The sequence below is a fragment of the Equus przewalskii genome, chromosome 3 (genome assembly GCF_037783145.1).
Source record: "Equus przewalskii isolate Varuska chromosome 3, EquPr2, whole genome shotgun sequence".
NCBI classification, from domain to species: Eukaryota; Metazoa; Chordata; class Mammalia; order Perissodactyla; family Equidae; genus Equus; species Equus przewalskii.
In genome coordinates, this window is record NC_091833.1 from 54698141 (window position 1) to 54725467 (window position 27327).

General features: G+C 38.5%; 1 protein-coding gene and 1 long non-coding RNA gene across 4 annotated transcripts in view; one reads left to right on the plus strand and one right to left on the minus strand.

Annotated features, from left to right (window-relative positions):
• RASGEF1B (RasGEF domain family member 1B) overlaps positions 1-27327 on the plus strand; it is a 701851-nt gene that overhangs the window by 101611 nt on the left and 572913 nt on the right. The window lies entirely within an intron of this gene.
• On the minus strand, positions 1843-25574 carry LOC139082648 (uncharacterized). The gene is made up of 3 exons (XR_011538855.1): positions 25471-25574; positions 3564-3690; positions 1843-3085 (listed from the first exon to the last, which is right to left on the minus strand). It is a non-coding gene; the product is annotated as an uncharacterized lncRNA (long non-coding RNA).

Genomic DNA, 27327 nt, shown 5'->3' on the forward strand with positions numbered 1-27327 from the left:
TGGTATTAAGCTGGGCATTGCACAAAAGCAAAGTGATCATATCCAAATGCCTGTAGGATAATTAAACCTGGTTGGGTTGTCCTGTACCCCAATTCATCAAGGTTTACTAAGAGTGCCTATTAGTAGAAGAATTAGTATTTCTGTCCCAGAGACGGTATAGACCACAGCAAATCAGCCAGATCTTTAGGTCATGTGTGGGTCCACCAAAGCCACCTAGGTCTTGCCTGAGACTGTGGCTTTTCCATCCCCAGAAGTAGCAAATAACAGTGGCAAAAACAAGCAAATGGGCAACCCATGTGGTTGTATAAACACTAAAAAATAAATTAGATAAATGGAGAAAAAGGCTTTACATTATGTTAAAAAATTAGGGACAATGAAATGTACATTTTTATCTACGAGCTCCCTTGGTATTCCATAAAGGTTTTCTCTCAAGTAAAACAATGAGGTTGCTGGTGTGATAAATTAGCAGATACCTCCTTTGGCGTGAAGTATTCCTGTGTTGCAAATCACTGATTTTATTAGATAGCAGCTCTAGGAGCAGTCTAATGCTGCCTCATGAAAAATCCATAACAATTCAATCTAATTTTAATGATTCTGGAAAATAATAGTACATATTTGAGAACAGCTCACTTGCTCATATTGCCACTGTCTAGTCATGTCTGTTAAAGTGAATGTGATTCATGGACTTTTGTGGCTATTTTTTTTTTAAACAATGTGTGAACCCAACTCAATTTATCTTTACCTGCCAAATTCAGACATCATCTCTCTTCTCAGCTTATTTCTTGCATCTTGCGTATGTTTACAGCTTATTTACTTATTCATTTGGTTTCTAAGCTCATTGGAGGAAGATCAAAACTAATTCAGTTGAACATTTAAACCCACTACGACACTTGTTCATGGAAAAAAATGCACATAATGGCTTACATTTTTGTTTTAAAGAATAACTGAAAATAACTGTACCTAAGATTCTCTTTAGACATATAATTAGAGAACAGGAGTTTGTAAGATAAACGAAAAACTGATGAAAGCCAATAATCTCGGAGTAGACTGTAACTGTCCTATTTGCCTTCTAGTTTCATTTGTTTACTTATGTGTAAATCTTTATTCATGTGACAGCTTCATTGTGTGAAAATCATGCTATTTCTTGTCAGCTCAAACCCTCTGGGAATACACAAGATCTTGATGTGTACTCTCAGATAGGTCACTATGCTTTTTCTTTGAATATAGTTAGAATAATTCATCTTCCACAGTCCCCATATTGGAAAAGAACAGGACATTACTGAATTTTTGTATGTTCTGATTCTCGTGTGTTAGCACTGCTGTCTATCTATCAGTTAGACCCTATACATCCTTCAGATATCTCAAAGAAGGGAATATGTTACTTCTCGAGTCCCACAGTTGTTTAAATTCCTTTTCTGGATATATACATATAGTCGGAAGAATATGTTCTTTGCTTGATTTTTCCTGTTAGGATCATCATTTACCAGCAGCAAATATTTAGTTTGCTAATAAAATATTAGTTAGTCTGTACCTATGATTCTATTACTATTTTCTGGTACATATGCTTTTAGTGTGATGTATTTTTATTGGTGTACAATTTCAGCAATATAAAAACTGTTGATATTATTCTTTTGTTTTATTACATTTTAGTGGTTTTACCATCATTTGTCGTCTGCTGCTATTAAGAAATCTATCCTTAATAGATACACAATACTTCGAAAATAAATAGTAACAAGAATTTCCAAAGAGAAAATCAGAATATTGAAATAATGATAGAAGTCTCTCCAATTCCATTAGTTTCTCTAGTGGGACTTGGAATAGACTAGTCTGGAGAGATACAGATGGGAACGAATGTGAAGTTTATTTGTCGACTTTGGTATGTGGATGTGAACGCTTACATAGGACCGTTTCCCCAACTCACCATTCTTGGAGGTTAGGGAGGTCAAATTCTACTATCTGACCTATTACATAATTAGTACTTCTGAAAACATTGATGACCGTCCCTAGAGATGCTTGCCTTTCATGGGTCAGAATCCGTCTATTTTTCTAGTCCTTTGTTCCAGAAATTTAAAGCTAAATTTATTTGCCTCATCCTACTGTCCCTCAGATGAATAAAGGATTGTTAACATAACAAAAAGAGAGAAAGCATAGCCCAGATAGCCTATTTATCTGGAAAACTACTGATTTGGACAATACCATATAAAAGTCTATTTTCAAAAACCCAAAGGAGAAGGAAGTAACTTAACATAAATTTTGGCTGATTCTTCTTCTTCTTCTTTTTTTTTTTTGAGGAAGATTAGCTCTGAGCTTACTACTGCCAATCCTCCTCTTTTTGCTGAGGAAGACTGGCCCTGAGCTAACATCCATGCCCATCTTCCTCTACTTTATGAGTGGGACGCCTACCAGAGCATGGCTTTTGCCAAGCGGTGCCATGTCCGGACCCGGGATCCAAACTGGCGAACTCTGGGCTGCCGAGAAGCAGAATGTGTGAACTTGCTGTGCCACCAGCTGGCCCCAATGCCTGATTATTTTTGTGGCAGGTGGAATTGTCAATGAGCCATTCATAAATTTTCCAGCAGAATTACAGTATTTTGTTTTTAAATGGATTTTGTTTTTTTAAGTATGAAAATATCTTACTGCAGCATTTTTTTTTCCTCCAGAAATATCTGCTAGAGAGTAGGCTGTGGAAGAGTTGACCCTTTATCTTCTCCAGCCTATATCAGTATTGGTACTGGTATCTTCAACATATAGGTTCTGTCTCTCCAATTCCTACGTCGATCCTTGATCCATCCTGTATATGGTGGGCTTTATAATGGTAGACTTAGACTCATGAGCTAGTGGGTATAGAATTACTGGTAGAGTGGTAGATTCTGAATCCAGGATGCTTGGAGTAATACTTGAGTTGTCAGGCAGAGCTGTACTTTGGGAGGATGCATGCTTTAATGTAGATACAGTGCCTTACCAAGATGATTCTTTCTTTTACATGATGACTCATCCTAATACTAGCATATTGCCCTCTTCTTGACCACTTTTCCAAATGCTCTCACTTGGCCTTCCAACTCCACTTCCAAGAGACCTAAGTTGCCTGTATATAAAAATAAGACAGAAGAAATCCAGTTGTCCCAAAGTAGTAAAGAACATCTCTAGAGGATGTGGGGAGCTTTTCCAGGTTTTTCCTAACTCATTTCCACTCTCTCTGAATTCTTGTAGTCTTTCTTATACCTGTGATGGTTCCTAAACAATGGGGAGACTGACTGACGAGACAATTTGCACCTTATACTCACCATCTCTTTTCTTAACTTTTCCTCGGCTTCTGAAGTTTTCTACAATATCAGAGTAATGAATCTATGATGCTGTTCATGGTTGGTGCTGGGTATGAGAAGACATTTAATACTGTTCCCAGGGGATATATAAAACCACAAGATAAATTTGGTATAGTTCCCCAAAGGTCAAGCTATTATTTCTTAAAGTTCTGCAATTTAGGTTGGGCTCAGTGGGGTGGTTCTGCTGCTCCATCTGGTGACTGCTGGAGCTGGAGTATTTAAGATTGCTTCTTTACTCACATGTCTGGTGCCTCAGTTGTAAGAGCTCAAGAGACAGTGGGTAGCCAGGCATCTCTCTCTCTCTCTCTCTTTCCACACGGTTTCTCCATTAGGGTAGCTAGACCTTTTCACATGCTGACTCGGAACACTAAGAGAGAGCATAACAAGAGGACAAGCCCCATTGTGAAATCACCTATCAAGCTTCTGCTTGCATCATATAGTTGCTAATGTCGCATTGGCCAAAGTAAGTCACATAGCCCAGCCCAGAGTCAATGTGGAAAGGGCTTGTAGCCTGAAGGTGTGATTCATTGGGCGTTGCCAACCTAACATTCTACCACATAGAGTAATATGCCAAATTTATATGAATTTTAAAGATGAAACCTGTAATTCCAAGATAACTTTGCCTTTGTGGTGGACCAGGACTCATCTACTCTGGATAATGCATTTACTTTTTTCTGCTGCTAAGAGCTGACCCAAGCCAGTTTTGTGTGCACAACTATTAGGTACTTTTTGGTATATCTTGGGAGTAGTTAATGGCTGGCGGTAATGCAGGTTAATTACTTTCTCATAACCTTGTATCAGATTATTAGGAAAGCAAGTCTCAGACCAAATTCTGCTACTCATATAGACATTTCTGCAAGCAGGCACAAAACAATCCTAAGCTATTTCTGCAAACATCATTTAGAGATCTCACCTAGGGCTCCATTCCCAAGGATATAGATTCCAGGGCTCACTAGAGTCTTACATCCTGTTTTTGTAAGCATGGAGAGTGTCTATAAAATATTATAGCCAATTCACATTTCTCTACTGCTACTAATTTCCCAAATAAGAGCCTCATTTTTATCAATTAACGAGCCACTAATTTCACCAGTGAAAACCCACATCTGACTTGATGCTCATTATGAAAGCTCCGGCATTGAAGGGAGAAAATAATGACTGAAGCCCTTTTAGTCATTACCTCTAGTGTATGACTTTTCTAATAAAGTTTAGCTAATAGCCCAGGAGTGTGACTGTAACTGGCACACACTGTCTATACTAAAGAATATGAAAATAAAGTATAGATACCATAACATGTACTTTAAAGGATGCTTTGGTGGAAAAATTTGAGACGCTTTCACCAGAGTATTGTAGGAAATTAGGACCTTGGGATTAAGTTTTGTGGATTCACTGCTGCTGGAAACAGCAACATCCCAGTTCTCAGGTAACTGTTTCTGAAACTAATCTAAGTTTCATGTACATAGGAAAAGTCCATAATTAAAAATTTTATTGAAATATTTATTTTGTATTTTTATTTATTATCTAATTTCGAACATACACAAAAGTAGAAGCTCTACCCATCACTCAGCTTCAGTGATTATCAGTTATGACCAGTCATCTCTGCCCCCTCCTCTGCTTCCTTCCCAGCTGCATTATTTTAAAGTAAATCTCACATATCGTGTCATTTCATCTGTAAATACTTCAGTGTATATTTCTACCAACAGATGAGGAGTTTTCTATTAGCATGTGCACAATACTATTAATATACCTAAAAAATGAACAGTTCCTCAATATCCAGTCAGTGGTCAAATTTCTATGAATCATAAATATCTATTTATAATTGGTTTGTTTGATTCAGGATTCAAACAAGGTCCACCGATTACATTTGGTGGATATGCACCTTGGGTCCTATCCTTCTTGTGGTAGACCCAGAACAGGGTTTCTCAATTCAGCACTATTAACAGTTTGGACTGGGTGATTATTTGCTAGGGGGACTGAATGTCATTGTAGGATATTTAGCAGCATCCCTGGCCTCTACCTAGTAGATGCCAATAGCACCAGCCCCCAGTGTGAAAACCAAAAATGTGTCTAAACATTGTCTACTGTCTCCTAGGGGCAAAATTGCCCCAGTTGAGAACCACTGATCTGGCATTCACATTTAATTTTTTGGCAAAAATATTTCACAGTTGATATTGTATATTTCTTATTGCATTACATCACAAAGCACAAAATCATTGGTTATCTTTCTTTTTGATTAGTGGGTCCAAGTGTTGTCTCCCTGATTCGTCCACGTGAAACTTTCTCATTTGTCTTTCACCCAAGGATTTTAATAGCTATTGCTGATCATTGCTTGTATCCATTGTTGTATTAGGGATTATAAAGTGGGGATTTTATAATTTTATCACTCTTTCTACATTTGTTAGCTGAGATTCTTCTGTAAAGAAGAATGTTTCCTCATCAATTATTTGACTATACTTAAGTAGGGAAACACTGTGTTCTTCTACTCACAATACTCTGACACCAAATGTGTAAGTTTTCCACCAAGCACTTGTCCATCCATTGGCTGAGGGTTCAGTCTCACAGGACTGCTCCCCACTTCAAATGGCAAGTCCCAGGTTGTCACCTGTACTTCTGACCAACTGACTATAAATTAAGGGTTCCCATGACCCCAACCTTGGGTTCAGTAATTTGCTAGAATGGCTCACAGAACTCAGGGAAACACTTTACTTACTAGATCACCAGTGTATTATAAAGGATACAACTCAGGAACAGCCAAATGGAAGAGGTACATATGGCAAGGTATGGGGAAAGGGCACAGAGCCTCCATATACTCTCTGGGCTTGCCACCCTCCCAGCACGTCAATGTGTTCTCCAACCAGGGAGCTCTCCAAACCTAGTGTTTAGGATTTTTATGGAGGTTCCATTATATAGGTATGATTGATTAAATTGTCAGCCATTCATGATTGAACTCAACACCAGCCCATCTGCCCTTGGAAGTTGAAGTTTGGGGTTGAGAGTTCCAGCCCTCTAATCACATGATTGATTCCTTCGCAGCACCCATCCTCCAAGAGTCACCTCACTAGCGTAAACTCAGGTATGGTTAAAAGGGGCTTCTTATGAATAACAAAAGATGTTCCTCTCACTTCTATCACTGAGGAAATCATAAGGGTTTCAGATGCCCTGTGCCAGAAACTGGGGATGTCACAACATCACAGTTTGCCTACTGGTCTTTGAACACAGATCCCTTACAGTAAAATGATCATAAAAGCCAAAAGATACTGGCACATTACTAGAATCCATTCACTCATTAATAATTATCCAATCCATCTTCATATCGTTTGAAAATGCCTTCCAGGGAGAGGCCACTCAGGTTTGCAGGCTTTTATTCAATCTTGTCGGGTTCCAAAAGCAGGAGTGGTCTCGGCAATATATGTTCTTCATTTGCTTTTTTCTTTAACAATATATCCTGGAGTGTACTCTATAGCAGAGTTTATCAATAGCAGAACTATGGGCAAGATAATTCTTTGGTGTGGGGGACTGTCCTGTGTACTCTAGGATGTTTAGTAGCATCCCTGGCCTCTACCCACCAGATGCTGGTAACACCTCTATCTGCCATGAGACAATCAAAAATGTCTCCAGACATTGCCACATATCCCCTGGGAGGCAAAATCATGCTTAGCTGAGAATAGTGCTTTATAACGATATTGAGAGCTTTCTCATTTCTTTCATACTCCATTTTGTGAATGTACCATAGTTTATTCAAGCAGTTCCTTATGGCTGGACATTTAGGTTGTTTCTAGTCTTTCGCGCTTACAGAAAGTGCTACAGTGATGGGGTTATGCCTACACCATTTTATGGTTTTGCTAGTGTAGTTTTGGTAGGATTCCTAGAAGTGGGATTGCTGGGTCAATGGGTAAATGTATATGTAATCTGTCTAGATGTTGCCCAAACTCCCCTCCTTGAGGATTGTACTATTTTTAATTTCCTAGAGCAAGGTATAAGAGTGCATATTTCCCCATAGCTTCACCAAAGAGCATGTTAAATATTCAGAATTTTGTCCATATGTTTAAGAAGCACTTGCTTTTCTTTTTCTGTGAATGATATAACTTGCCCATTTTTCTAGTATTTCCATCCTCAAGAATCATTAACATCTCTCTCTATATGAGAGATATTGACTCTTTATGAGTGATATCAGTTGCAAATCTCTCTTCCTCAGTTTGTGTTTTTTTTCATTTTGCTTATGTTATGTTTTTCATGCAAAAGTTTCTGTTTTTATATGGTTAAATTTATCCCTTTTCCTTTATTGCTTCTGGATTTTAAGTCAAAGAAAAGCTTTCCCATTTCCAGGTTATACAAGAATGACCCATATTTTCTCCTAATACTTATATAAGTATGTATGTGTGTATATGTGTATTTGACTTTTAGATCCATTTGGAATTTATTCTCATGTATGGTGTGAGGAATGGTTTCAGTTTTGTACTTTTCTATATAACTAACCAGCTGTCCATGAGATAGTCCATTTCTTCCCTACCTGTTTGTGATTCTGCCTTTATAACATCCTAAACTTCCATATTTAGTTGGGTGTATTTCAGGATTTTCACGTCTTTTTCTATTGGTCTATTAATTCATGGGCCCCTGAAGGCTTTATACTGTGTTCGAATGTCTGATACAGCTGTCCTCCCTGCCCTATTGCCATTGGGTTTTTTTGTTTTTTTTTTTAGTGTTTGGATATTCTTGCTTGTTTGCTCTTTCAAACAAAATATATAATCAGCTATCTAGTGCTGGGGAAAAGTATTTTTATTGGGAGTATGTTAAATTCACAAAGTCACGTAGGGAGAACTGACATTTTCATGATGCTGAGTTTTCCTTTCCAAAAACATGATGTGTCTTTCCATTTGTGCAAGCCCACTTCTGTGTCTTTCAGGAGGTTTCACAGTCTATAAACATTTTGACCATCATAAAATGTAAAGAGTAAGGCTGTCCTTCTCCCATTCCACATACAACTTCCAGGGTACAAACGTGCTTTGAGCCTCATCTTCTTATTTTTGTAACCATGATTATTTAAACCTGATTCTACCATCTTGTCATTTGGGAGGGGGCAAGAAGAGTTGCATGTAGAGTGGTAAGAGTTTGAACTTTGGCATTAGACTGTCTTTGGTTTGAATTTGGCTCTATCATATATCTGCTCTGTGACCATGGGCAAGTCTTCTTGGCAAAATAGAGATTTTTACCTTTCATGGTAATAAGGATGGAAAAAAGATAGCATATGTAAAGCAGCTAGCACAGTGCCTGGCATGAGTGAGAGCTCAATTTCAGTAGCTGATACTTGTTGTGGGCACTAAATTTTCCCAGTAACTATCCTGGTCGTGAACAATTTCCAGTATGGAATTGAAAACCATTTCACTGGCCTTCCACATGTGTTTGAAACATAGGCATCTCGTACACTACATATATATTTTAAAAAAGAGATCCATCCATCTTCCATCCATGTTAATTTCATCGGTGCCTGGCAATACCATGCTGTTTTGAACTTTTCCTTTTTTCCCATGAGTTGGCATTTTTTTAGGCTTTATATATTGTCTCATTTTTACAAAATGCTGGAATAACCTGCAAGTCGTGGCAGAAGCTTTGCTCATCTGAACAGTGATGGATCATCTTTTACAGGAAGCCATCAATCAATGGCAGCTAACAAGAATGTGGAGTGGGATAGGAGTGGGAGGGGGTCCAAGGGCCACTTTACTTGGTTCACTGACTACTTGCTGTGAAGTCTTTTGATTGATGTTGAGGAAATTTCTGCTGATTGCATCACTATTTCACGACAGTGTTGACTTGCTTTCTCTGAGCAGATTTCTGATTTTAGTTGAGAATCAGCATTGTAAACTTTTAAAATTTCGTGTAGACAGCAACATTAATCAAGCACCCACTGTCTACTGAGCACAATGCAACAGAATTAAAAGTAAGTAAGAGGGGCAGTGATGGCCTGTCCTAGGCTGGGGCGCTGGATTAGGCTGTGGCAAGATGGGCCTGACTGTCAACTTAGAGATTTGAGGAAGGTGGGCTGGTGAGTGCTCAGCTACCATGGCGGGTGCAAGGCTGGGAGTGCTGGTTCCCTGGGCCATCACAGGGAGACCTCGGTAGGAGCAGGAATGAAGTAGGATCCTTTATTGGAGAACAGGGAATGAAGTTTGGTGCTGTGGCCAAGAGAGCAAGAAGAGGCAGTCCTGTAGTCTGAAAACCTCAGTTGAAAGCTGTGGAAACTGAGCAGACGGTGGGGCAGGAGTTAGGCCAAGGTCAGAGGCAAATAGCCGATGTTTCTCTTGGGAGTAGGTTGTGCTGATAGGCTGTGAGGTGCAGTGCCACTTTTTTCAAAGGGCAGCACAGGAGTCCCAGCAGGCAAGCCAGTGAGCAGGGGCTCCTTGTTTTAAAGGGAGCCTGTCCTCAGGGTCGAGGAGGCTCTGTGCCTGGAGCTAACAGGCTTCACACTCTGTCAGCAAACCTGCTGCACACACAGGGACAGAATCGATAGTAAGAGCACCTTCATTTATTTAGTGCTTTTAATGCTTCAGAGTGCTTTCTCCTCTTCCTGCACAAATATAAAGTGCTGCCCTTTCCCTATGAAGATGATGCCAATGGCTTCCCATTAATTCTTGTCCTTGGTGTTGTCTTCCCAGAAGTGTTTATGGACGTGGGTTGATTAAAGCACACTTTTTGGTCTCCTGGTAACCTACAGGTGTTAGAGTTGTCAGAGTGAAACTATATATTGTCTGGATACTCACACTTCGGTGAGATAGGCACACACACTCATTCAGTTATTCAACTAAAAATTCTTGCGTCCCCATTAGGTAGCAAGTACTGCTTAGGTGTTATAGATGTACAGTATTTCTATACAGAAGATAGGTCTATATGTGTATTATGCTGTAATATCACCTCTTATTTAGAGGTCAAACTGATGGTAGCCTCAAACATTCAGAACATAAATTGGAAAAAGGCAATGAGATAGGCTTGAAGCCGCAAACTGCTGAACATTTTATTCTGTAGGAAAGACAGAATTGCCCTCAGGCAGTTGCTGAGAACAACCGTGTGTGTAAGCAGCAGATGATCGCAGCAGGACTCACTGACCTCATGAGAATTGATGGCTGACAGCAGAGGGAGGAGACAGAAGAACTCTCGAAAGCAGAATAATTTCTTTTGAACTCTCCCTAGATCATCAGCATAATGGTTGGAGGCATTTAGTTTAGGAGTAAACAACCACAAAGGCTACAGTAACCTTTGAGAGCAGTACTGCATTAAATAGCACCATAACTCATGTTCATGATGCTACTAGCTCATATTTGCATAGCTTTTTTTATTTTTTTAAATGACACAATTCTTTACATCGCCTGGTCTTTTTAAGTAAACACAAAATCCCTGGCAGCATGCATCAGAATCACCTGGAGAGTTTGTTAAAACAAGGATGGCTGGACCCCACCCCTAGAGTTTCTGATTTAGTCCATCTAGGGTGGACTCCCAAATCTGCCTTTCTAACAAGTTCCCACATGTTGAGGATGCTGCTGGTCGAGGGCCGCACTTTGAGAACCACTGCCCTGTGGGGTATGTTTGGCCTTTTGTATTACTGTTTTCTCTATTTTACATGGAAGGAAAGGGGATTTCAGAGAAGTCGAATTACTTAACCAAGGTCACACAGGTGGCAGATTTCAGACTCACGTTTAGGTCTTATGAGAATAAACCATATGCTTTTTCAGCTGTGTGCTGTTGTCTCAGATTTTTCCCTTAAGAATTGAGAGAGTTTAATACATTTTAAATTTTCATCAAAATACTTGGAATTAAAAACATTGCTATTCTGGCTATCATCAAAAAGACAAGAATTACAAGTGGTGGTGAGGATGTGGAGAAAAGGGAACTCTGGTGCACTTTTGGTGGGAAGGTAAATCAGTGCAACCGTTAAGGAAAACCATATGGACGTTCCTCAAAAAATTAAAAATAGAACTAGCATATGATCCAGTAATCCCACTTCTGGGTATATACCCAAAGGAAATGAAATCAGGATCTCAAAGAGATATCTGCACCCCTATATTCATTGTGGCATCATTCACAGTACCCAAGATATGGAAATAACCTAAGTGTCCATCAAGGGATGAATGGATAAAGAAGATGTGATACACACACACACACACACACATATGTACACAAACTTGAGTATTATTTAGCCATAAAAATGAACGAAATCTTGGGGCTGGCCAGTGGCACAGTGGTTGAGTTCACATGCTCTGCTTGAGCAGCCCAGGGTTTGCAGGTTCAGATCCAGGGTGCAGACCTACACACCACTCATCAAGCCATGATGTGGAGGCGTCCCACATGCAAAATAGAGGAAGATTGCCACAGATGTTAGCTCAGGGACAATCTTCCTTAAGCAAAAAGAGGAAGATTGGCAAGAGATGTTAGCTCAGGGCCAATCTTCCTCACCGAAAAAAAAAAAAGAAAAGAAAAAAAGGAAATCCTGTCATTTGTGACAATGTGGAGGGACCTTGAGAGCATTGTGCTAAGTGAAATAAGTCAGACAGAGAAAGACAAATACTGTGTATCTCACTTATATGTGGAATCTAAAAAAGCTGAACTCATAGAAACAAAGAGTGGAATGGTGGTTACCAGAAGCTAGAGGGTGGGGGAAATGGAGAGATGTTGGTCAAATGGTGGAAACCATTTCATTTATAAGATGAATAAGTTCTGGGAATCTTATGTGCAGCGTGGTGACAATAGTTAACAATACTATAGTGTATACTTGAAAGTTGCTAAGAGAGGAGGTCTTAAATGTTCTTACCACACAAAAAAGTTAACTATGTGAGGTGATGGATGTGTTAACTAACCTTATTGTGGTAATTATTTTACAATGTATAAGTCTATCACATCCTCACGTTGTACACCTTAAACTTACACAATGTTGTATGCTAATTATATCTCAATAAAGCTGGAAAAAATTTGCCATTCTACTTTATTAGAAAATTATGCATTATGGCATATATCTTTCCTTGACAATGGTGCATGGGGCTTTTGGTCTGTCCAGCCCCCATAACACTTAGAACATTTAAGTAAATGCTAAGATCTTAGGACGGGTGGATGGAAAAGGAATACAAGGAGGAAATGGGTTTTTTTTATTGACTGGGACAGGTGCAGATCCTTTGGAGAGCAGTGAAAGAGTGGGAAGGCATGAGATTTAGTGGACCTGAAGGAAGCTGGTATTTTAGGAACACTTCCCTGCATAGACAATTAACCTGGAATGCTTGGAGTGACTTTGACTTGATGTTGCTCTTCTCTGAATGGAGTCTGCAATGGTCTTTTCCAACTGAACAAACATTCTACTTCCAGGCTTGGAAAGTCTAAGAAAAATCTATTCAGTTCATGTGTGTGTGCTCCCATTTTCCTTTTCTGTGTGTGATTTCCTATGAGCCTCGTTGTCCCAAGTCCTTTCTGAATCAGTTAGAGAATTATGATCAAGACTCCTAAGAAAGAATCTCTAAAGACATCTTAAGCAAAATTCCAGGATCCTCCACGTCCTTTCATTTCAATGCTGTGATAGCTGCCTCTAATGTGGAGAAATGACATTAGTCTCTCAGGCCATAATCGGGCTGTATCAGCAGGGTTCAGTGAGGAAAAGAAAAACACTGTAGGTATTTTAAACATGAGGAGACTTTATACAGGGACTGAGATGCCTACAAAACCATGGGAAAGACCGGACGAGTGAAAAATCACGGAGACTGTCACTAGCTTCAGGTTCGTTGCCACAAAGAAGTGAAAAGCTGCTGCCATCCAGAATCAGGAACCTGCAGAGAACGTGGCTAGTGGCTTAACAGCTTCTCTCAGCTCTGAGTGGCCGAAATGACAAAGAAACAAAGAGGCCATTGCAAGGACACATCTGGGAAATTCACATATCCATCTGCCAAAGCTGCCAGAGGAAGAAGAAACAATGTCTGCATCCTCTCTTCCACCTTCTGAATCTTGCAAGAGTGCAATGGCATTGTTGAACCCTAAGACACTTCCAGTTTAACTTGTTAAGCAGAATCCACTTGGAAAGTAAAGTTTGAGTCACTACGTAAATGAGGCTGTGGCCTCTTCTTCAAATTACTGTCTAACGGTGAAAACATGGAGTCTTGCTGCAAGCGGAGGTCTCCACATCTGCTTACCAAACCTCTGAGCTGAGAAGTCTCGCTGCATTTGCAGTTTCTGGATTTGCTTTTGCTTGATGGGTATTCATGACTTATTACTGATTATATTTTTATTTATAGTAAAACCTTAATTTGTAGGAATCTTACTAAAGCAGAAGCTTCCATTAATTAGATTTTTCTCTCTCTACATACCTTATTTGGAAAGAAGTTTTACCACTAGAAAGCAGCTCAAAGAAAATTTTTAATTTTTACCCCCCAAATTAAAAAACATACCCAGTTACCCAGTTAATATATGACCATTGTACAAAATGGGAAAAATATATTTTAAAATACATTTATGTAGGTAAATATATATTTGTTTAATTTGTCTTATTAGAATTTTAGTAGGCTACAGTTTTTGTTTTTTGTTTCAATTACCAATGCTAATATAAATTCTCTGATACATGCATCCTACAATAAGCAATATCCTTGGATAAATTCCTAGAAGTGGATTTTTTAGTGCCTAAAATGACGCACTTTTTGAAGATCTTTTAAGCACATATTTATAAATTAACTTCCAGAAAGATTAATCTCCCACCAGCTGTGAAAAGGAGTTCCCAATTCCCTGAACCCTTAACAACATTGGGTCTTATCATATTTAAAAAAAAAACTTTTGCTAACTTGATAGTTTAAAATGGTATTTAATTGTCTTAATTTGATTTTCCTTGATTATTGGAGAGGTTGAACATTTGTTCAAATGTTATTGTCTATTTATACTTATTCTCCTAATGAAATTACATCTTTAGCCTTTTTTTTCTATTGTTAGACTTTGAAAGTTGATTTGTAGTAGCTCTTTACGTGTTAAGGATAAAATCACTTACCTCTTATTATGTCAGAAATATTTTTCTCAAATTGCTGTTTGCCTTTTTACATTTCATCTTTTATTTCCCAAAGAGTTTGAAATTTTTGTTTCATAAATTTCTGTCCTTTTTTTTTGAGGAAGATTAGCCCTGAGCTAACTACTGCCAATCCTCCTCTTTTTGTTGAGGAAGACTGGCCCTGAGCTAATATCCATGCCCATCTCCTTCTACTTTATGAATGGGACGCCTACCACAGCATGGCTTTTGCCAAGCAGTGCCATGTCTGCACCCAGGATCCAAACTGGCGAACCCCGGGCCACCGAGAAGTGGAATGTGTGAACTTAACTGCTGCACCACTGGGCCGGTGCCTCTATCCTTTTTAAAATGTTGTCTGCTCTTGAGGCCATACTTAGAAAGTCTTTCATCCAATAGTATGTAAATATTCAACTATACTTTACCATGCTTTTAAAGTTTCATTTTAAATATTTACACTTTAATTCTACTAGGAATTTCTTTAATTATCATGGAGAGGTGAAACTGGGAGTTTTGTTCAAAATATTTAATAGCCAGTATGCCGTGGGTGCTGACCAATCAGAATGAATACCAGCCATTGAAACTGGGTATGGCCATCTTGGTACTTCTTGGTGAATATCAGTCCTGGACGAAATAGATGTTTTTTCCAAATGGTCAGCTCTTACCCTGACGCATCTTATATCTTTTCCTCATTGATTTAAAATGTCTTCTTTATCCTATATTAAATATTTTTTATATTTGGATCTCTTTCTGAACTTCACTGTTGACTTCCAATGATATGGCTGGCTATTCTACTTGTTCATAGTAAGGCAGTAAATTCAACACTTTTTGATTACTGTAGCTTCAGAAAACTTTGACTGTCTTGTAGAACAATTTATTAACCTTCTTTTCAAATCATTGTGTCTAGCAGGCAAGGAAAGGTGTCATCACACTGACACCTGATCATCAGGAGGTAATAGGGCTCCTGTTACCCAATGGAAGCAAGAGAGAATGTTTGGCTCTCACGTAGTCCATTAGGACATCTTTTGATGCCCCCATCCCCAATTTGAAAAAAATTATACAAAAGGAAAAATGTATGGGGAAATTTACAAATATATATTTCAATAAAAATTTGCTTACCAAATAGATGAGACTTACCTAGTTTCAAACCAGAGCACTATACCAGGCTCCTAGCAGCAGAGGTACATGAGGGAATAATTCAGAAATGACTGAAAAATTATAATTATTTCAGAAAATAGCATTAGTAGACATTAATTTCATAAGATTTCCATTTTTGAGTTGTAGCTCCTACGTAATTTTCCTTGGGAGATTGTTTATAATATTTCAATCACTGTTAATATTTGGAACACTTTGTTGGTTATCCATTTCCCTCTTTCAGGTTACTTCTGTTTTTCCTGATTTGATTTCCTTTTAATCATATTAAATAATTTTTCTCATTTCCTTTTAAATGTTATTTTGTTTTCTCCATTTCTTAGATACTGTCTAATTATTTCCTGAGTGAGCGTGTGCCTTCATGCCTATATGTTTTCATATGTGCTGCATCAGTAAAATGATAGTGCTGCTTGATATTATCTCAAAATGTCTTAGAATTTTTCCTTGATCGGTATAGTTTTATGCATATGTGAGATTAGTTATTGAACTAATAATTGTTTATATGACCTAATGTGATTAATTCTGTGATTTGTCATGAATGTAAACAATAATGTATCTCGATTTCGATATGATCTTAGATAACTTTTGTTTGATAAAATATGATCTCTGTAAGTAATGAATTATTGTTCCCATTCTTCACTGATGAGCATTCATTAATTTTTCAAAATAATCTGACAGCTTTACATGTCATATGGTATTGAGTAATCTGTATAAGGAGCTTGTTTATTTGGAGAAGACACATGATTTTATAGTTTTACGGAAAATATTATGATGAGATCTAGCTGCAATAAAAATATGGTAACAGATATTATTAACAGTTGTTACCTCTCGGTTGTGGGAAGTTCTATTTTTCTCCTTTAGCTTACCTGTAGTATTTAAAAATTTATATATAATCACCACATATTGCTTTGTTTAAAAAATAAATAACATTTTAAACACAGCGCGTTTTTCCACAGAGCTTGGTGGAGACCCATGAAAAGAGAGGGGTATAAGATTGTGGTTCACAATTTGCAATTCTGTCCCTTCACTGATTCTTAAGGGAGTTAAGCAAAAATAATTTTTTTTGTTTTTCACTCTTTCTAGGAATGCATTGTTTAAGCAAGTGAACATATTTAATTTTTCAATATTTATGACCTTTTATATGAAAACGAAATATGAGCACTGGAGACTTTCTACTTGCAAATAGTCTTTTTGGTTTTTCCCGACCACGAGTATACACATTCTGAAACGGATATACTAAACGTCTGTGTTAATTAGCTACAGCTGCCATAGTGAATACAGACACTGGGTGGCTGAAACTGAAATTGATTTTCTCACAATTCTAGAGGCTAGAAGTCAGAGATCAAGGTATCAGCAGGGTTGGTTCCTTCTAAGAGCTCTCTTCTCCTCGTGTCTTCACATAGTCTTTCCTCTTGGTATCTGTGTCTAAATTTCCTCTTCTTGAAAGGACCCTGGTCATACTGGATTAGGGCCCATGCTAATGACCTCATTTTAACTTAATTACCTTTTTAAAGATCCTATCTCAATATGCAGTCGCATTCTGAGATCCTGGTGTTTAGGACTTCAGCACAGGAATTTTCAAGGAGACACAATTCAGTCCATAAGAGCATCTGAAAAACACATCTGTCTATTCAGATGCTCGTTGGTTCTATAACCACACAGTGGCTCATAAATAGTGGTGTTTAACTTCTTTTGAGTTAGAATCTCCTTTGAGAATGAAAAGTAGGGATCCTCTACTCAGAGAAATGCACAAACACACTAAATTTCACATCAGAGGGTTTACAGACACGCCCCCAACCCCTGCTCCTCACCCTGTCTATGGACCCCTAGGGTCTAGAGCCCCTGGCCCAGATGCTATTAAAACCACAAAGTCAAGGAATTCAGTGATCAAATGCATAAGACTTACTTGTTTGTAATTCACAAAGCTCAGCAAGGTCCACCAGTAGTGGATTACAATTTTAGATCTTTCACCTAAATGTTTATGGTCCATTGGCTGTAAACTTGACAATTCAAGGAATTGAAAGTAGCTCTGTAAAACTCATCCTCACTCTATCAAAGTCAAACTCCAAGCACATGCCAGCAACTCTCCTGAATGACTGGAGCAGTTCTCTTGGTTTCTAAAGATGTCTCCTGACACCAGGTTTATTTTTTCTATTGTATTTTTTATTGAGATTATGATAGTTTACAAGCTTGTGAAATTTCAGTTGTACCTTATAATTTGTCAGTCATATTATAGGTGCACCACTTCACCCTTTGTGCCCACCCCCCACACCCCCTTCCCCCTGGTAGCCACTAATCTGTTCTCTTTGTCCATGTTGAGTCATGCAGAGATTGTTTTTCTCTATCTGGCTTATTTCACTTAACATAATACCTTCAAGGTCCATCCATGTTGTTGTGAATGGGATGATTTTATCCTTTTTTATGGCTGAGTAGTATTCCATTGTATATATATGCACCATATCTGCTTTATCCAATCATCAGTTGATAGGCATTTAGGTTGCTTCCACATCTTGGCTATTGTGAATAATTCTGCAATGAACATAGGGATGCGTGGGTCTCTTTGAATTGCTGATTTCAAGTTCTTTGGATAGATACCTAGTAGAAGGGTGGCTGGGTCGTATGGTATTTCTATTTTTAATTTTTTGAGAAATCTTCATACTGTTTTCCATAGTGGCTGCACTAGTTTTCATTCCCACCAACAGAGTATGAGGGTTCCTTTTTCTCCACAACCTCTCCAACATTTTTTACTTTTTGTTTTGGTTATTTTAGCCATTCTAACACGTGTAAGGTAATATCTTAGCGTAGTTTTGATTTGCATTTCCCTGATGATCAGTGATGATGAGCATCTTTTCATGTGCCTATTGGCCATCCGTATATCTTCTTTGGAGAAATGTCTATTCATATCCCCTGCCCATTTTTTGATCAGGTTGTTTGATTTTTTTGTTGTTGAGTTGTGTGCGTTCTTAATATATTATGGAGATTAACCCTTTGTCGGATATATGCTTTGCAAATATTTTTTCCCAATTGGTGGGTTCTGTTTTTGTTTCAATCCTGTTTTCCCTTGCCTTATAGAAGCTCTTTAGTCTGATGAAGTCCCATTTGTTTATTCTTTCTATTTCCCTTGTCTGAGAAGACATGGTGTCTGAAAGATCCTTTTAAGACTGATGTTAAGAGGGTACTGCCTATATTTTCTTCTGGAAGTCTTATGGTTTCATGTCTTACCTTTAAGTCTTTGATCCATTGTGAGTTTATTTTTGTGAATAGTGTAAAAGAATGGTCGATTTTCATTCTTTTACATGTGGCTGTTCGGTTTTCCCAACACCATTTGTTGAAGAGACTTTCTTTTCTCCATTGTATGTTCTCAGCTCCTTTGTTGAAGATTAGCTGTCTGTAGATGTGTGGTTTTATTTCTGGGCTTTCAATTCTGTTCCGTCGACCTGTGTGCCTGTTTTTGTACCAGTACCATGCTGTTTTGATTACTGTGGCTTTGTAGTATATTTTGAAGTCAGGGATTGTGATGCCTCCAGGTTTGTTCTTTTTTCTCAGGATTGCTTTAGCAATTCAGGGTCTTTTTTTGCCCTATATGAATTTTAGGATTCTTTGTTCTATTTCTGTGAAGAATGTCATTGGGATTCTGATTGGGATTGCATTGAATCTGTAGATTGCTTTAGGTAGTATGGACATTTTAATTATGTTTATTCTTCCAATCCATGTGCATGGAATGTCTTTCCATCTCTTTATGTCGTCATCAATTTCATTCAGGAAAGTCTTGTGGTTTTCATTATATAGGTCTTTTGCTTCCTTGGTTAAATTTATTCCAAGATATTTTATTCTTTTTGTTGTGATTGTGAATAGGATTGTATTTTTGAGTTCTTTTTCTGTTAGTTCGTTATTGGAATATAGAAATGCTACTGATTTATGTAAGTTGCTTTTGTACCCTGCAACTTTGCTATAGTTGTTGATTACTTCTGGTAGCTTTCCAATGGACTTTTTAGGGTTTTCTATATATAAGATCATGTTGTCTGCAAACAGCGAGAGTTTTACTTCTTCATTGCCTATTTGGATTCCTTTTATTTCTTTTTCCTACCTAATTGCTCTGGCCAAATCCTCCTGTACTATGTTGAATAAGAGTGGTGATAGTGGGCATCCTTATCTTGTTCCTATTCTCAGAGGGATGGCTTTCAGTTTTTCTCCATTGAGTATGATGTTGGCTGTGGGTTTGTCATATATGGCCTTTAGTATGTTGAGGTACTTTCCTTCTATAGGCATTTTGTTGAGAGTATTTTTTATCATAAATGGATGTTGGAGCTTGTTGAATGCTTTCTCTGCATCTATTGAGATGATCATGTGATTTTTGTTTCTCATTTTGTTAATTTGGTGTATCATGTTGATTGACTTGTGGATGTTGAACCATCCCTGTCCTGACACCAGATTTTAAGCACAGATGAATAGTGAGGGAGATCAGGCCTGCTCTCAGGTAGCCTCTGGATTTGGGCCTGTTAAGAGTGAGACGGGGCTCCACCTGGCCTACGTCTGGAGGTGTGGTCTGGCTTTGGCTAATCAGCTGATAGAAGGACCATAGATTAATTGGCTTGACTTTCCACTTGAGGCCTTCTTCCATCCCAAACCTGAACTCCTTTGTTGCTCAAGGCTCCAAAGGAACTTAGTGTCACTTGAAGTTGAGTCAGATTTCCAAGGGCTGGCTTCTAACCAGTTCTGGATGTGAGCAGGATTAGATACTTTTATCCTTGTTATTGTTTATAAATAAAGAAACGGGAAGAATCCAAGTGAGCATTTATAGAAATGAGCTCAAGTTGGCCCCCATACCATGGGTCTAGAGCTTTCTATGGAATGTATCACCTTGCATGAATGTTGAGACAGGCACAGAGAATTTTTTTTTTTTGAGGACGATTAGCCCTGAGCTAACATCTGCTGCCAATCCTCCTCTTTTTGCTGAGGAAGATTGGCCCTGAGCTAACATCCATGCCTTTCTTCCTCTATTTTTATATGTGGGACACATGCCACAGTATGGCTTGATACCTGGTATGTAGGTCCTCACCCAGGATCTGAACTGGTGAACCCCAGGCAACTGAAGTGGAACGTGCAAACTTAACCTCCATGCTACTGAGGAGGCCCCAACGCAGAGAGTATTTTGATGACCCTCTATTTTTCCTGGTACATTATATAAATGTGTCAATGTGAGGTTAGTTATTAGTTTTTGTATTATTAGCACAACACTTTGGCAGGGCTTGTGAGTCAGGAAAAAAATTGATATTTGGGTTCATTTTACTTCAGGGTTCTGAAACACTATGTAGTTCTTTCCAGCTTTTGTTTTACAATCCATTTAGATTTGATTTAAGTCCATTGTCAAAACAAAATTTAAAATGTTTATTCAAGAATACAGTGAAACTGGAAATCACATAATATTCCACTTTGTATAGCTACATCAAAATTCTGTACATGAGCCAAAAATATAGTGAAGGAAAAAAACTTACTAATCTACCAGAAATTCTTTAATTAAATTATAAATTTTTAATGTATCTTTACTTTCATATGAGTGTATTTTATTTTCTTTGTCCGTTATTCATTTGAAAAGTTATGCAGTTTTGAAGCTATGTTGTTACAAATATGCTTTTATTGGAAATTAATTGAATACTAAAAATTATTAACAAAATCTAATTTTACTCAAAACAGATTGACTCAATAATGCATGAAACAAACCTATGTAATATATAAAGCAAACTTGTTAAAAGAAGGAAATTTAGAGATCCTAAACATTGATAAATAAAGCAATATCAATATTAATATTTTTATTTCCTTTCCCAAATATGAAAACCCTTTGATATATCCTTTGGTTTTATGTCATTTAATCAACCTTTACTTGTCTGTGCTGTTTGGTTAAGGAAAATTATGAATATACAAAACTAATTTTTTTTCCAACAAGACTCTCAAGAAAAGCTTTACGAGTTAGATGTTACATGAAATAAATACTCAAAACAAATGCTCAAAAAATATTTAAATTGCTTATAAGCAATGAATAATTAAGCTTAGTAATGGCAATAGTATTTACAATTTTGGATACAGATGGCACGAGTTCCTTGGAAGTGATTTTTTTTTAACCAGCTCAGATTTTATTCAGATTTCATCAGCTTTTCCACTAATGTCTTTTTTCTGTTCCAGGAGCCAATCCCAGACACCACATTGAATACAGAATGCATTTTATTTTATCAAGTAGTTTCTGTTGTGCCCATGTTTTATAATAATCGCTGAACAGTAGAAATCTTTATCATTCTGTGCATGTATGCGTGCGTGTGTGTTTATGTATTTTTTCCCTCCTCAGTGGCAGAATAGCAAAAGTAATATTATGGGACTTGAGTCATACTGACCTGAGTTTTAATCCTAAGTTTGCTGAGTAACTTTGGGGCATTGATCAAGTTACCTAAATTCTCTGAACTTCAGTGTCTTCATCTGTAAAGTAGAAATAGTAGTGACAATAATGCCTATCTCATTGAGTTGTAAAGACTAAATGTGACTATACAATGAACTGTAGTGGTGATTCTTGGTATTATTATTACTTACTGTCTAATGAAGATACTAAAGAAAAGAGAATTATCCAGAAAGCAGATGGTCAAGGATGATTTTTAAAGATGGGGGAGGGAGTATGGCACAGAAGAGCCACAACTTGACAAACCGACTCTGAAATAATCAGGAAGCAATTGTTCAGTAAAATTAAGAAGCTTCTTTATTTCTTGCCAGCATATTTATATCAAAATGTGTAACATGGGGCCAGTTTTTTCACTTGGCATGTTCCCGGCCATTTGTAAAAAGAGTGTTCAGCAGCTGTTGCTCTGGGAAGCAGATGGATGGATGACATTTATGAATTGTATTTTTCAGATCGAGAAACTGAGGCACCAAGTGGTTAATTGTTTTTCCTAGCCTTCCGTGTCCATGAAACATCAAATTTGAGATTACAGTTCGTGAATATCTTCTGCCTTCTAGCTATATGCTGCAGAAAGGAACTGCCAATGGATGAGATGGTAAAAATGGAAGGCTTTCTCTAAGGGAGGCCAGCTGAAGAGTCGTGCTTTTGTGTCTGGTACAGATGGCCAACGGGTAGTGCTTACCAGGGTTTCCCTCCCCTACAGCCACCCACCCTCAAGTGACAGCTTTTTGCATCTTCTTGTCTAATTAAACCACCAACAGAGAATGCCAGTTATCTGCCTGTGTGACACCTCTGCATATTAAGTAGCTTTTGTAATTAATTATTTTTTGAAAGCCTTGATCCTCCATAATTAAATAAATCTTTGAGAATTAATAATAGGTTAGCATGGTATATAGACTGAAAACACCGTGAGCAGCAACTTGGCAGTGAGGGAAGAACTTTGCATCCAATATAGTGTCTCTATTGATCAATCTTTGATGATCTGCATGCTCCCAATATAACATCAAGATATGTTTCTTGTTTTCTCTATATTCCTGTGCACCCAAGTGGAACCAATTGTTTCTGCACAGGGTAAGATATAAAAATGCAGATTTGCTTAAATAACTTACTGCCCAACAAGGCAGTCTCTGTCGTACATGAGAATAGGCTGCAAGCAGCTGTCTCCCTCATATTGCCCTCTGGGTTATGACTGTGATGCTGGTTAGTCACTTTTGCATCTTTTTGTGCTGGCAGCAACATTGAGACCAGATAATAGATGCTGGCAAGATCCTGAAATCAAAGGCATGGAAAGAGCGCCTTTAAGCAGGTGGTCATGTCCTTCAGTGGCGAGCTTGTGGGGTGTGACAGAGCTGGCCCACTGCAGAGGACAGTCCAATATGCCACCACTGTCTGGATGAGGAGCCTGCCCTTTTGCCCTTGAGGGGCTGGGCAGCTGGGGAAGCAGGAGACTTGCTGCTGGGGGATATTCTGCCTCCAGGGCCTGGGGTCATGTCATTTTGCGTGGGACGATGGATAGAGTTTGTTGTTGATAGTGTTGTGGAGTCGATTCGGACTCCTAGTGACCCTGTGTACAGCAGAGCCTTTTTGCACCATCCTCTCACCTTCCAGCACTCTATCAGACAATGCTCAGCTACTATTCATAGGGTTTTCATGGCCAATTATTTTGGAAGTGAGTGGCCAGGTCCTTCTTCCTAGTCCGTCTTAGTCTGGAAGCTCCGCTGAAACCTGTCCACCATGGGTGACTCTGCTAGTATTTGAAGTACCAGTGGTATAGCTTTCAGCATCGCAGCAACATGGAATGACCACAGACAGACTGGTAGTGTGGTTCCCTGACTGGGAAACGAACCCGGGCCATGGAGGGCTTGGATAGGGTCAGGGGAGCAAAAATAGGAAAGACCCACACATATTTAAAGGCTATTTCCTGCCTTTCCTTTCACCCGGGCCACTCTCTTTCCTTCTGCCTTCTTTTCCTCTCTGTCTTTCCCCTTGTCCACTTGTCCTGATTCTGCATCTTTGTTTTAGAGGTTGGCACCAGTTTTGTCTTGCTTAGATTTCAGCTTTCAGAGTAGCAGGATCTTGTGCCAGCATTATAGAATTTTAGATCTGGAAGATGTCTTGGGAATTCTGGATCAGCCAGGGAGAGTCTTGAATCTTAAAGATTCTGGAGAGACTCCAGGGTTCTTCCCAGGGGTTTGACTTTTCATTAGATAGACCTAGGAGTGCTGTCAGGTTCAGAAACGTAGGGGAAAGGGTAATGATTCTAGTAATAATTATCATCATAATTAATAGGCATTGAATAACGCACACTCTATATACCTTGTCTTTTGTCATTTTAGTTCATTTTTCAGTAGGTAATACATCTGTTTGGGTCTCAATTCAAAAATTATAAGAGATATCTAGTAAAAATTTCCTCTCTTCCCTCCAGAGTTACCACCTCCCAAGAAATAAATAATAACTGTTATTCATTTGTTGTATACCCTCTCAGAGACTTTCATGTATTCACAAGAAAATACAAATATCTATATGTATTTTCCCCATTTCATAGCACAAATAGTAACACATTATACCTTGTTCTGCGCTTCATGCATTGTCTTTATTTAATCCTCACAGCAGCCCTATGTGGAATGAGCTGTTTTTACCCCAATTTACAATTAGAATTCAGCTCTAGCTGAGTCTCTTGCTCAGGGCAACATAGCAAGGTGGTGGCGTGGGATAACCCTGACTGTCTAACTCGATCAGTTGTGATCTTCGTCACTAGGCTGTCCTGCCTCTCTGGAGCTGGCACAGACTCCTCAGGGTTCCCGCTGATTTGCATAAGTTCCCCAGGGGCTCAGCGCAGTGCTGGCTCCTAACCACAGACTCCAGCCCACAGTCAGGGAATGTGGCAAAACTTATTCAGCTCTGCATCAGTCAGCATCTCTTTTCTTTTTCTGGGGGGAGGAGAAGTTATGACTTTTAAAAAGTTGTGGAAAATACATATAACAAAATTTACCATCTTAACCATTTCTAAGTGTACAGTTCTGTGGTATTAAGTACATTCGTGTTGTTTTGAAACCAATCTCCAGTACTCTTTTCACTTTCCTGAGCTGAAACTCTCTACCCGTCAAATAGTAACTCCTCATTCCCTGCTCCCCTACTCCTGGGGGACCTCCCTTCTACTTTCTGTCTCTGTGAGTTTGACTACTCGAGATACCTCGTATGTGGAATGATACTGTATCTGTCTTTTCATGACCCGCTTATTTTATTTAGCACAATATCCTCAAAGTTCATCCATGTTGTAGCATGTATCAGAATTTCTTTCCTTTTAAAGCTCAATAACGTTCCATTGTATGAATACACCATGTTTTGTTTATTTATTCATCTGTTGGTGGGCACCATTTTATATTCCCACCAACAGTGCTCAAGGGTTCAGTTTCTCCATATCCTCACTGACATTTGTTATTTTCTTTTCTCTTTTCCATAGTAAGCGTCCTAATGAGTGTGAGGTGACATTTCTTTTATAACGTGCCATTAAACATATTTCTTAGTTCTTGTATTCTGCTCACCTGCCACAGAATTCAGTTTTTCTCACATCAGGTCCCTCTTGTAGACAGGTTAAGGTTTGTCGAGGAGTGACCAGCCCACAGGCCAAGTGAGGCTAGCTGGTGGCTCGGCTCATTATACCTGGTCAGACCCCTCCTGCCACGTGGATCCTTTGTGACCTCATTCTGTGCTTTAGGGTGGCCGCATCTTCTTTCTGGTTATTCCTCAGCAGGAAGATTTTCTTGACCTTTACCAAAAAGACAGGATGAGCTCCCAGAATGCAGAGGAATCTTTCCTGTCTCGTAGGTTCCTCACATTCTTTATCCTTCCTGGATGGTTGCTCTCTTGTTAAACCGGGAGATTTTTCAAACCTAGTAACATTTTCATTCAATAAGCCAAGTCATTGTTAGACTCCTCTGCCTTCCACCTTTATGTCATCCTTTGTTTTATCCTCCCTGGGAAGAAGATGGGACTCTTTCTCTCCCACAGTGTACCACAGGATACATCAGGTCTTATGTGGACTCCCCAGGTTAGTGACTCAGTTTGGCACTTTCAATGAGCTATCTTTCCCCATCTCCCAGCCCCAGGCTCTCTGGAGGTGTGTCTTGGGAATGATTATGCGGCTTTAATCTCTCAGGACCAAGAGTGGCCTCAGAGCAGTACCAGAGAAGTGTTTGTCTATATTTCCAGCTGTAACCCCTACATCTAATCCAAGGCTTAGCTGCCACTAGGAAGGAGGTGGAGCACCTTCGCTTGTGGTGTAATCCATTCTCAGTCTGTCTTCTGTATGTCCTTGAATATGGCCATTTTAAAAAGTGGTGTTTTTTTCTAATTACAAAAGCAAATATATGTTCAAAGCAGAAAACCTGAAAAATGAAGAAAAACACACCACTAAAACCTCATAGTGCATGGGATCAAATATAGGTACTGTTTTATAGCCTTCTAATTTGCTTAAGAGATTGTGTAATTTGCCTATACCTGCAAATATTCTTTTACCATATAACTTTTAGTGAAAATATTTGTGGCATAATATGGATATGCTATAGTTTATTTAAAAATTCCTTTACTGTTGGAAATTTAAGCCATATTCTTTTTGGCTGTTATGAACTTTCCTGAACATCTCAGTACATATATCTATGAAAACTATGCTATTTTTAAATGCTATGTTTGGAAAGATGTATAGAAAGGTCTATTTGATTACAGTGACCCTGACTCCACAGGGAAGCGAGCTGAAGATGTAGAGAAAATGTCGATAAAAGGGAGTGGAAAGAGAGTACCTTCCCTTTGAATTAAGATGAAGGGTATCTGGGCGCTGACACCAGCTCCAGAGAACTCAGAACAAACTCAACATCACTATTGCTTCGCCAATTTTGTTTGACACTCAGAGTTGCAAGATGTTCAGGATGCTCTTTTTTCTCCCTCCCTGCTATTCATGGTCCCAATTAGTGGAACCCTTGGAGCGATCTCTCTAACCACTCAGCCCAATAGCCACGCCCTCAAAATGTAGATCTATGCCTTTGTTCGATTGTTTTGAGAGATGTTGGATGACCTTAACAGTGCGTTTCCTGAAATAGCCTATATTTTCCCAGATTTTTGCTTTAATTCTTATTGTATAGACAAAGGGCATGATGTCACTGTCATTTTCATTGTTATTCTGGTCATATCCTCTCCATTGGCGATTTACTGCAGACAGTCCTAGCTTTTTTGCCCAAATACATTCCTGGAGACTGTCCTCAGGCAGATTTTTAAGAAATCATATTTTCTAATGAGAATAACACAATTGGAAATCTACGTTTTCATATCAATGAACTTGAAAGCAAATAAATCATAGGTATGGTAAATAATGTGTCATTAAAACAAAGAAGCATCTTTCTATAAAT